Here is a 13502-nt window from a genome sequence, read left to right on the forward strand (position 1 = left end):
TTGAAAAGTAACTGCAACTACCAAATATTTTAAACATATTTTTTGCTGCATATAAATCTCAACCATAATTGTTACCAAACACATATTTAAATCCAACTAACCACACATTTATTAAACTTACTTTTTTCAAACAACAACCATAGAAAGTTACCTCAAAAACAAACATACTAAAGCTCTCAGCACTCCCAATACAGTTGAGCGGCATGTGGCATGTGTTCTTAACATGCATCGAGTTTAGTGTTTTTTTTTTCTTTCTCTCTTTTCCATCTTTGAATTTTGTATCACTAGTTTTAAAAAAATCAAATCATCCCTTATAATTTATTTCTCTTTTATATTTAATCTTTATTTTCTTAAATATTATGTTTTTAATAAGTCATGAAATGGTAAATACTTTTTAATTTCATCATCTTTTAATTTTTAATTTTTTAAATTTAATTATTATTATTTTTTAATAAGCTATAAACTTACAATTGTTCTTCGATTTCATCTCATTTTATTTTTTTATCTTTTAAATTTGGACTTCATTCTTTTTATTATTATTTATTTTGTTTGAGATCATTTTTTAGGTTGTATTTTTTTTTTACAATTTCATCCTCTATGGTTTGTTTTCTTTCAGATTTGATACATGTTCTTTTTATTGCTATTTTTTATTCTTCGTAAAGTTTTTAAATTGATTATTTTTCATGATTTTATCCTTTAGAATTAAATTAGTTCGGAATTAAACTTCTTGATTGAACTTGGTTCAAGGATTTCAAGGGTTTTGAGTTTTAGATATTAGATTGGGTGTAAGAGGTTTGCCTGAGTTGGCTTAGTTTTTTTTCTCCTTTTTAAAAGCTAATGTCTTTTTATATTTTATTTTTTACCCAATATTTTTAGATTTCCTTTATTATAATTTATGGTTTGCCTTCTATGAGATTCTCATAACTAGATTCACTGGTTTCAAAAGTTAACATGAATTGACTTTTATTTTTTTGTCTTTTTTTAAAAATTAATTTATTTTAATTTCATCCTTCAACGTTTAATTTATTTGGAATTGATCTTCATGCCCTTTTTTTTTAATTGGGTTATCTTAATTCTATGCCCATTTATAATGAGGTTTGTAATTTAACCCATGCTAACTAAGAGTTTTTTTTTGTTGCTATGAGGTTAATCCTGGGTTCAAGATCAAAGTTACCGGTTTCAAATGTTAACTCGGATTGACTTTTTTTTTTACTTTTTTGAAATGAAATTATTTTAATTTCATCATTTAATATTTGATTTATTGAAAATTGTTCTTCATATTTTGTTTTACATTTTTTTTATTGGATTATCTCAACCATTTTGTTTTTTACAATTTTATTCTCTATTGATTTTTTTCCTATTAAATGTATTCCCCATTTTTTTTATTTCTATCTTTTTTCCTTTGACAAGTTTTTAAATTGATATTTTTTATTTCATCATTTTATCATTTAAAATTAAATTGGTTAGGAATTAAGTTTTTTAATTGAACTCAATTCAAGGATTTCATGATTTCTATAATCACAAGGTTTATGGGTTAACCTAAGTTGACACATATTTTTTTTCATTGTTTTTTTTAAATTAATTTTTTATTTTATTTTTTTCCTTTAACACTAAGTTGTTTGACAATTGTATTTCATGATATTATTCAATTTTCTTTCAAATACGTTCATCCTGTTATCATAACTAGGTAAGAGATTATTATTATTTTTTACCCAGGTAAGCTCGAATCTAGGTTTATTTTACCTTTTTAAAGTATATGTTTTTCCTTAATTTTCATCTTTCAATATTTATTTGCTAAAAATAAGCTTCACCTTTTTCTTTTTAATTTGTTTTTGAATTATCATGTTCTCATTTGATTTACTAGAAATTGATATTAATTTTTTTTTATTGATTTTTTTTCCTATGAGATTATCCCAGTTTTATTTTAATGGTTGTAAAGTTTGTAAGTTAACCCAGTTTAACTGATTTTTTTTAATTTTATTCTTTATTATTGAGTTGTTATGTAATTTGGGTTGGCTTAGGTTGAGTTATTTTTAACCTTTTTTGTTATTATTATTTTTGTTTATTTTTTGTTGTTTTATTTTTTAAATTACCAATTAAACTATTAATTCTAGTTTTAAATATTTTTTCTTTAACATTTTTTTTTATATTGATTTTTTTTTTGTGTGACTCGCGCGGAGGGCGTCTTACAATTATAGTCAGATGCTAATATTTTACAAGCCTTTTGTACTTGCAAGGAGGTCAAATCCAAGTGATTGGAATTTGCAAATTTAGATAGGTGGGTGTGCAAGAGAAATTTCTTTCTCTGAGATGTAAAAATGAGACATTAATTTTATACGATTAACCAAAAAACAATCTCAATTAATAAATAAAGTAATCTAAAAAATACTTTAATAGTCATATCAAATTAAAGGCCAAGGTCGGTTTGGAATAGTGCAATTACTTGAGTAATTATGTTAATGAAAAAATTATTTAAAATAGTTTAATTTATCCTTATAATTTAGTACTATGTATCTATATATTAAATTATTTTTATTATATCCTTAGATTTAAATTAGATCTTCAATCAGTTCATTTCTTAATTATAACGTGGTATATAAATTAATTGCATTATGCTCGTAAATGCAACATGACTCATAGATCAAAAACTTCCCCTCAGACACCTCTAAAGCACATCATTAGGATTAAGGAGCTAGTAGTTTGTGTTAAATACATTTGATTCTCATGTACTATAAATACTCAATTTAAAAAGACAAATATACTCGTCTTACAATTTTAAGGTACTAGGAGGTATTTTTGTGCACAAAACTATATATTTATTTATGTTGTTATATATATATATATATATAAAGATAGAGATGCACTAGTATCACTTGAACTATAACTCATTAGCCAACTATATTCAAGCTGAGATATAACTATACAACAATTGTATTAATTTTCAATTATAAAGATGACTGATTATTATGCAACTCTCTTTCGGGTAAAAAAATATAATCATCGAGAGTCGAGACAACATGTGCAAAAATGAAAATCAGCCCATTGGAAACATGGGTCTTGCCTAGAAACATGGGCCAAAGTGGTCCAGTGGGCTCTATGTCTAGGCCTGCTTACACAGCCATAGGAGCCGAGAAAACAAGTCATAGAAGTCAAAGCACTGAAATGCAGTTAATTAAGGTAAGAATAAATAAATAAATAGAAGGAAGGAAGGAAGATAAAGAGATGCCGTGGACCCAAAATAGGTGTTGTGCCATTTAGGAGTGGGAATTCTTGGGGAAGGAAAGAATTTGGATCCGTAATCTCTTTACATTTATAAAGTCAGAAGTCTATTGATAAAATAGCCTATCATCATTCACTACTTGGGTGTTTTTTTCAAAAGATGGAGGGTAACGAAAGTCAATGTTCTTTTGGAATACGCTCTGTGTGAACTAAGACATGTCCACCTGCTGTGAACATTCAGAAAAAAAGATATCAGGAGGTTGATTTTTCTCGTGGCTAAGGGAGGCAGATCCTTTCGATTATTGTATATCAGGATCGAGTCTAATTTTCTCAATATGTTTATAACGGGACAGGATACACAAGCCCAACCAGCCCAGGGAAAGAAGAGGAGAAGAAAAATGAAAGAGACAATTAGGAGTAGAAAACCAAGGGAGAGAAGGGAAGAAAAATATGTCTTCGAAGCGCCACTAGCGACTTTTGTTTACTGAAAGTGGTTGGATTCTTGACCTAGATTGCAGATTTTGTAAATTAATTTGGGTTAATTTAAATTATTTTAAAATGTTGCGTCTTACTATATAATATCTTAAATTTTTTAATCAAGCAAGTTTTGATTAGTCGTTTGACCTGCTTTTAAAAAGAATATATTTAATTATGTAATGGTCTTGATTTCATGAGTAAGTAGTTTTTGTGTTAAATTCTTTTTAGCATTTATTTATGTATATAATCCTCAAAATGTTTTATTCAATGTATACATTGGATTTTAAGGTTATAGTTAAAAATTTTTTTATCGTTTTTATGTTTTAAAATTTTTTAATCCAACAACTCGTAGCGTCACAAAAGCTACTAATATAGTATATACAAAGCTGACGCTTTGTTATTCTCATTGCGGATGTCTTTGGGGCGAAATTATTGAAACTGCTTGAAATAGGACTTTTCCGGCCGTGATAGATGGATCTTATGGTTAATGAAAAACGGTAGCCAATTTTTACCGAAGCTACATGGAGTCATTATCTTTGGAAACCGTCTTCACATTAGACCAGCAGTTTGTACTAATAACAATACATTTTTCTGCGTGATCAAACCAGAACATCTATGAAAACTCTATTGAATGGGAGCTTTTACAGTGCTGTTTGCATGCTCCTTATTCTCTATTTCAATCAACTCCGCCACATCAAACATCATCTACCCAAGCCAATCCATAAGAGATGGTGCAACTCTCCTTTCAACCGGGGGAAACTTTGAACTAGGATCTTTCAGCCCTGGAAGTTCAGAAAAACGTTACTTGGGAATATGGTATAAGAAGTGGAGTCGTACAGTTATATGGGTAGCAAACGTTACTTGGGAATATGGTATATAGATACTCATGGGTATCCCCAGCTACTTCTGAAGAGGGGAAACATTACTCTGTTTAGAGCGGGGCCATGGAATGGCATAAAATTCATAGCAAATCCTAGACCGATACCTTTTTCCAATGAATTTGTTTTCAACAGCAAAGAGGTTTATTTCCAGTTTGGAATCCAAACATCAGTACTTTCAAGGCTCACACTCAGTCCATTGGGCCAATAGGATGTTCTAGCACACTCAATGCATTCCTTTGAAACTTAACTTCAGATCTATTTTTCAAAACATCAAACATGAGTTGTTTGACCAATTAAAAGTTGAAGGATGAAAATCAAGTTTTGTTCTCGTGGTTGAAGAATTAATATGTGAACCTTTATTATGGATTCTTTAGCTTCTGCAATTTGGTATTTCTATTCTGTTCTGTAATTGTTTTGGTATTTCGTCTTCTCTTCAGTTTCTGTAATTTGGTATTTGCGTTCAGTTTCTGCAATTTTTTTTTGAAGTGATATTTTGTCTTCCGCTTCTGCAAAATCTGGTATTTCAATTTCCTTCAGCTTCTATAATTTGGTATTTTTATTCCGTCTCTGCAATTGTTTTGGTATTTCGTCTTCTCTTCAGTTTCTACAATTTGGTATTTGCACGCGTTCAGTTTCTACAATTTTTTTTAGTGATATTTTGTCTTCCGCTTCTGCAAAATCTAGTATTTCAACTTTCCTTCAGCTTTTGCAATTTGGTATTACTGTTTTGTCTCTGCAATTATTTTGGTATTTCCTCTTCTCTTTATTTTCTGCTATTTGGTATTTGCATTCAGTTCCTGCAAAAAACATTTGAGTGATATTTTGTCTCCCGCTTCTGCAAAATCTGGTATTTTGACTTTTCTTCAGCTTCTGCAATTTGATATTTCTATTCTGTCTCTGTAATTGTTTTGGTATTTCATCTTCTCTTCAGTTTTTGCAATTACGTATTTGCGTTCAGTTTCTGTAAATTTTTTTTGAAGTGATATTTTGTCTTCCGCTTCTGCAAAATCTGGTATTTCGACTTTCCTTCAGCTTCTATAATTTGGTATTTGTGTTTTTTCTCTACAATTGTTTTGGTATTTCATCTTCTCTTCAGTTTCTACAATTTGATATTTGCGTTCAGTTTCTTCAAAAAAAATTTGGAGTGATATTTTGTCTTCCGCTTCTGCAAAATATGATATTTCGACTTTCTTTCAGCTTCTGCCATGACATCTACTACCAAAGAGATTGTCTAATTACGTTAGTTACTTGCTGATATGAGAATTTTCTTTTCTCATCCTACTTTTATGTATTGTGACAATCAGAGTTCTATTCAGATTGCTTACAACTCCGCTTTTCATGAGCAAACTAAGCACATTAAGATCGATTGTCATCTTACTCGTCATCATCTCAAGCATGTCACCATTATTTTGCCTTTTGTTCCTTCTTCCTTGCCGATTTCTTTACCAAGGCACATTCCATCTCTTGTTTTTGTTTTCTAGTTGGCAAACTCTCGATGCTTGTAGCTGCCGCATCATGAGTTTGAGGGGAGATGTTAAATAATATTTATCTAGTCTTATTTACTAAGGGTAGCATAGTATTTTTAGTTTAACCTATATATAATTCTTTTGTATTTTGGTTAACTTAAGTATTCATAATAAACAGATTATTGAGAATTATAACATCCTTTTATGTTTGATCTGAATTACTTTAACACTTTCAAGGCTCACATTCAGTCTATTGGGCCTTCCACAGAGATTCACATGGAATGACCGAACAAATGATTGGGTGATTAATGACGTTGGCCAGTTTGATCAGTGTGAAAATTATGCCTTTTGGTGTCCAAATACTCGCTGTGAGATGAGTAGATCTCCTATATGTGTATGCTTGGATGGATTCATGCCCAAGTCTCTAGCAGATTGGAACTTCTCAGATTGGTCAGATGGGTGTATCCGGAGAACTCCGCTAGAATGCAGCGACAAAGTTGGCTTTTAGAAATATACAGGGATGAAATTTCCCGACACATCGTCTTCCTGGTACGACAAGAGCATCAGTCTCAAGGAATTTCCGGGGACGGTTGTATGGTAGCAAACAAAAAAGTTCCTCTTTCAAATAAATTAGGAGCCCTGAATATCACTAGTCAAGGGATACTTATCATATACAGTAGCACAAACGATATTGTGTTGGGAATTCCGACCGGTGATGTTCTGATAGTTGCTCATCGGAGGCTTAAGCACACTGACACAATATTTTACGTGGTTCGGCAAAACCGCCTACATCCACGGGAGAGGTTCATTTTATTAGAGATAGAGAAAGGATACAATAAATACATGTAGAAGAGGAGGATTACATCCACTCTACTCAACTCTCTTGCTGCATTTGCAGCTGCTGCAATGGCAGCAAGGTTGCTGCCATTGCAGCCCCTCACTTTCTCTCTTCTTCTCTACATTTCTTACAACTCTCTCAACTCTCTCTAAAATCATGCCTCTTTTATAGGCATTTCATGGCAACCTTCTTGCTTTGTTGTCAACATTGATGGCTGCCAACTCCTACTCTTCTTCAACAAAGGTGGCTGCCAACTCCTCTTCTTCTTCAACAAAGGTGGCTGCCAATAGTCAATGGTTGTTGCACATTAATGGCAACCAACCTAACAATCACCCCCTTTGCCATTCATGTGGGGCAACTGTCCTCTTGCTTCTTCAGCACAGGCTTGCATCTTGCAGCTCTTCCAAGCTTACCATTCTGCGAGCATCTGTGGCCGAGTTTACAGGTACTCGCCAAACCTTTCAATCATCAGAGTTACCAAAGCACACCTTTTCTCACACAAAAGGATCACTACAACCAGATAGTCTCCCACATCACATCTGAAGAGTGTTAACGCTTGTCTCTGGAACACAACATTCCCCTTCGAGCGTATCAACCATGCTCGGTCCGGAATGATTCATCAAGCCTTACACCAAGGCTTACAACACCCCCTCAAACGGAAATTTCTTTTTCCAAGTGCGACAGTCATTATCTGAGTATCTCAATATGATCACGAGCTCACCACTCTTCCAAGAGTCTACTCATCCAGGAGTTGCGCCTGCCCTCTGTTCCACCCTAGGAACCACGCCTTACTTCTCCGTGAGTCTCTCGCTCTTAGTCGTAAGAGTCCAGGTAGCTCTCCACCTTCACCTATGGGGGCAGCCCATTAAAGGTTGATCCATATCTGTCTTCATACTCTGAGTATTACAATGCCATTACCGAGCTCACCACCTTGACAAGAGTCAACTCGTTCCCGGAACCTGCGCATGCCCTTCTGCTTCTTCATAGCAGCCGCGTCTTAGTGCTCCACAAGTCACATACTTATTGTCCAAGGCAAATGTCTTCTAGCTCATTGATCTTTAGCATGGGGGCAATATCCATGAAAGTCAATCCTGCATTTATCTCCATACTCATTATAGCCACTTCATTGGCTATACACCTGTCCACTCATATCTAGCCATCACATTGCTCTGGGGTTGTTCTGAACTGGGCCTACATCGTGGCCCACACACCTTCTCCTTAGGTGTCTCCGCTCGTCGTCATGCGGCGGTCTAAACTGGGGCTTCTATCACGACCCTCACACACCTTCCATCTAAGGTGTCTTCACCTTTCATAGGTGGTCGTATCCTCCTTCAGCTAAGATGCTTCAAAGTGGCTCCAGAATTCTCTTCCACCATGTGCACTATGGGAGAGATAGCTGCCACTAATCACATAGAAAGAGAAACTTGCGGTATACTCCTCGCAATCCTCCACCTCGATTTCTATGTTTGGAGCTTCTATGCCTTTCTGCTTGACAGCTCCACCTACACCAACTCTCTCTGGTGTCTTCGCCTTTCGTCATAGGCGGTCGCCTTTTATCACAGGCGTTTGCACCCCCTTAATTAGGTGCCTCTGCAACAGCTCTCTTTCCATCCTTGCATGCATTGGAAAGGTCTTCGCCTGTTGTCTTCATCAAGAGCATAAGAGACTTCCTGTTGTACAAACTTTAACAGTCTCTGCTCTAAGCTTCATCTGGGAACTCTTCTTCTCCTTGCACCTGTTGTCTCATTGCAGTACCCCGTTGGATCCTACGGGTACTCCTGCACAATCTCCGTGTGCCCTCGTGCAATTTCTGTTCTCCAGATTTTCCCTTATTCCTTGCTTATGTTTGACAGCAGCTCATCCTGTCACAACACCTGTCGAAATCAAAATAGGGTGCCAATCTTTATCCCCTTGCTGTATTTCTCTTCCATTATCAGGGTCTTCATCAAGTCTCCCCTCGAGAAATCACAGTCACCGAATCTAACTTCTTTGGAGAAATCACCACTTCATCAGATCCTTGAACCTTCGGAACCCAACTGTTCCCTTGTGCCGTTATCCTGCTAGTCTTCAATCGTTTCATTACAAACTGCTATATATACGAAAATAGTACCGTATGGATAATCCTTCCACTAAGCAAGTTCCCAGGAAAGATTGGAGGGGTCACACTGGTCCCGCTTAAAACCTAATCTCCTAGACATAACTTCTCAGGCCATATCTATCCATCGTACTGTCTTTCTGTATATACAACCATTTGCTAGCTTTGTCCCGGCTTTCCTTTACAAGTGATCTGGAATATACTGGTTTAATACATGATTTCTCAACATCTGGCGAGACTACCAGTTTTTAGATTCGTCAAGATTGGTCTTCGTCAATTTCCACTCTTCACCTCAAATTATCCACATGATCGGGTGTCTAGAGTGTCCCAATTTTGCCTTCCCTCAAGGCAATTAAAATTCTCGCCATTTAACAGTTCAACACATGTAATTGGGTAAACATGTGCACATTTTTCTTGTTCATCTCCATCGACCACCATGATGACCTTCAGATGCCTCCTGATCGGGCAATCTCTTTGTTAATTCACCACCACCACTTTCGGTCTCAAATCTCAATGATCGGACCGTACCATTGCATCCGGAACGATCAAATTAGCTGGAAACAAGTCTGAAATCGTCCAAATCGCACTTCAGACGGCTAAGATTTGATCAAAACAATTCTGGCCTGATCAACGGATCAGATTCAATCTCAGATCCGGTTGCACATAGGATCAGCTACACTGAATCCTGTCCCTCAGCTCGCGGCTCGGCTCCAACTCGGCTCGGCTCAACTCGGCTCGGCTTGGCTCGGCTCGCGGCTAATGACGTGGTCGGTGGGTCCCATGTTGCTGACGTGTCTGCTGACTGGTCGATGATGTGTCTGTTGACCGTCGCTGAAGTGTCTGCTGACTTTCGCTGACGTGTCTGTTGACTGGCGCTGACGTGTCTGTTGACTGGCGCTGACGTGGCACGCTGACTGGGCAGTCTCTTCGCCGGCCCGTGCGGCCGTTTTCTGACGTCCGATTTTGACGCCGTTTTCACCAGTGGCTTCGTCTCGGCCTCCTCTACACAGTGGTATGGTCAAAACACCATTTTGAGAACTTTCATTTTTGAGCAAAAAATCAAACACCACTTAAACCATCAGCTCTGATACCAATTGTTGGGAATTCCGACCGGTGATGTTCTGATAGTTGCTCATCGGAGGCTTAAGCACACTGACACAATATTTTATGTGGTTCGGCAAAACCGCCTACATCCACGGGAGAGGTTCATTTTATTAGAGATAGAGAAAGGATACAATAAATACATGTAGAGGAGGAGGATTACATCCACTCTACTTATGGTCAAAACACAATTTTGACAACTTTTATTTTTGAGCAAAAATCAAACACCACTTTAAACCATGTGCTCTGATACCATTGCACAACTCTCTCTCTTGCTGCACTTGCAGCTGCTGCAATGGCAGCAAGGTTGCTGCCATTGCAGCCCCTCACTTTCTCTCTTCTTCTCTACATTTCTTACAACTCTCTCAACTCTCTCTAAAATCATGCCTCTTTTATAGGCATTTCATGGCAACCTTCTTGCTTTGTTGTCAACATTGATGGCTGTCAACTCCTACTCTTCTTCAACAAAGGTGGCTGCCAACTCCTCTTCTTCTTCAACAAAGGTGGCTGCCAATAGTCAATGGTTATTGCACATTAATGGCAACCAACCTAACATATTGTTTGGTCGTCAAACCCATCAAGAACTGCAGAGATCCATTTGCAGAGCTCCTGGAGTCAGGTAATCTGGTTGTAAGAGAAGGAAATGATAATAACCCCGATAATTTTTTGTGGCAGAGTTTTGATTATCCTTGTGACACATTACTTCCGGGAATGAAATTGGGATTCAACTTGGTAACTCGGCTGGACAGATTTCTGTCATCTTGGAAGAGTGACGAAGATCCTGCTCGAGGAGAATATACTTTTCTTGTAGATCCTAATAATGGGTATCCGCAACTACTTTTGAAGAAAGGGAACCCCCTACTCCAAATATTACGTGCGGTCAAAATTCCACTGATTTTGTGCTCAATAACAATGAGGTCTCTTTCGGCTATGCTATCCAAAGTTCAGGTTTCCAAGGTTTATACTTAGTCCATCAGGCCTTGCAAGCAGCTACAAATGGAATGATCGAACACATTCTTGGTTGCTTTATTCTTTGTTGGAGTCCAATTGGTGTGAAAGTTATGCCGGGTGTGGTGCATATGCTAGCTGTGATATAAATGCATATCCTCCGTGCGAATGATTGGATTAATTGGTACAATATACTATCAAATTTCAAATTTTATATTTTTGAATTTTCTTAATTAATTTTTAAACTATTTTCTAAGCAATCCGTTATCGTTTTTGTCACTACTATTATTCTTTTGGTTTTCTTATATATATATATATGTTTTTTGGTTTTTTTATCTTTTTTTTAAAAAGTAGTGCATTTGGGGAATAACCTGGATTATGACATTACCTATGATTTATGTGTTGGAAAGTCTTAGATGTCTTTTTATTGTATTTTCACATTTTCACCAGCATGGATGACAACACGACAACAATGAATTTATTTTCTTGTCCTTTAAAAAACAAAAAACTTTAGGCTAAAGGTTGCGGATAGATTGTCTTTATATTGTGGCATTTTTATATTTAAATTAATCAAGAGCAGGAAGAGTATTTGTTTTTTTAAATTGTATAGTAAATTATCATAAATACCATTAAAATCAATACATTATTAGGTGTTATTGAAGAGTAGATTAGATTTTTATTTATAAAGTATACAATAAAATAACCAATTTAACCTTATATATATAAATGCTTTGACAGGCTAAGAGGAGTGTTTTATTCTTATCTTTTTTATTTGCACAGTCAAAATACCTCCTTGCCCTTAAGATTTATTTTTTAAGCTTTGAATTTGAAGGTATTTTTGTTATTTTACTATTAATTTTTTTTATTATATTGAATAAAATAAGGGTTGGTTTTGTCTTTTAATAAATTAAAAAGGCTTAAAAAAAATTGTTAATGCATACTAACACGCGTTCGTTCCGCAATTCAGTAAGGAAAATAGGCAGAGGCGGGAGACCATATCATTAATTGATGATTGCAGACGACAACACATTTTGTTGGTTCTACAGCAGCTCTCTAGCTGCCCAGAAGTTAATAACCTACGGTGTAATTCATTAAATGCATCGCCACCGTAAGCTAAACAATAATTTGATTTTCTAGTGATAATAAATTGAAATTAAAAGATTTTTTTTTTTATGATTTTAAGTTTGAACCCTATAATTACTCATATGATGATTACTAAATGCTTATATGGTCGTTAATTTTAGAGCCCGTAAGATTATTCTAAATACATACAAGTTAATCCGGACATCCACATTAAATAAAAAAAAATTGCATGCGATGGGCTAAATGCAAACTTCAGCCGGAATTTAGAAGATACAGATCGACATGGATCCGATCTAGCCTTTTAGTTGTTATGTTTGACATAGGAATTTACGTAGCCTGAACTAATTCAGATTAGGAATAAAAAAAAAAAAACCATAAGTCATGAAAAGGGTCCAAGGAATCCTAATCATACTGTTTATTCTTAATAAAAGTAGTCTGCCATCATTTGTTTTGAAACAAAGAGGCTTATAATGGTTTAAATAGGTCCCTCACTAACCTATACTGAAAAGAGAAAAATAAGAAACCTAATCAGATAGAAAAATGAAGGCAAAATCCATAATTAATTAACTAGGAAAAATAATAAAATTAAAAAACAATAACTTAATTTAGGAACTTCACAGTGAATATATCCATCGTAGAACATATTCGATAAAACAGTAAAATCTCATTATAAAATTTAAACACAATTCAAAAGTTAAATAAAAAATTATACCTATTTTCATTAAAGTGATCATTTGGTGCTTATAAACCTTTTTTTTTCAACTTGAACTTATTTATATGGTTCATAAAAAGGTGTACTGGGCATTTCATGTTATCAAATTAAAATAAATATATGTTTGTTTGTTAGAAAGTAGTTGTTTTTTTAAATGTAATTTTTATAGAAAATAAATTTTTAAAAATTAGAATATTTTTTAATGTTTGATAGTGTTATAAAAATGACTTGGAAAACACATTTCAGTATTTGACTATGTCATAAAAAATGAGTTGGAAAATAGAAACTTTCTAGTATTTTGTTATGCCATGAAAAATAAGCTGAAAAAGAAATTATTAATTTTCTTTTCAAGTTTATTAAAAGAATGTAGATCAAATTTAATAGATGAAAAAGTTGAAGGAGGTTGAAAATGAAAAAAAAAATCTAATTTCATAAATTATTTTAAATAAAACAAATAACAATCAAAATAATGAAGATCAAATCTGATAAATAAAAAATGTTTAATTAAAAAAATAAAAGAAAAAAAATAACAATAAAAAGAATGAAGACCGAAGTGGATATAAAAATTAAATTAAATTCTAAGGGATAAAACCAAAAACAAATATAAAAATAAAAAGATTGAAGACTAAATTTTATATAATCAACAAATAATATGATATTTTTTTTTAATATAATAACTATT

Source organism: Populus nigra, chromosome 9, assembly GCF_951802175.1.
Source record: "Populus nigra chromosome 9, ddPopNigr1.1, whole genome shotgun sequence".
NCBI classification, from domain to species: domain Eukaryota; kingdom Viridiplantae; phylum Streptophyta; class Magnoliopsida; order Malpighiales; family Salicaceae; genus Populus; species Populus nigra.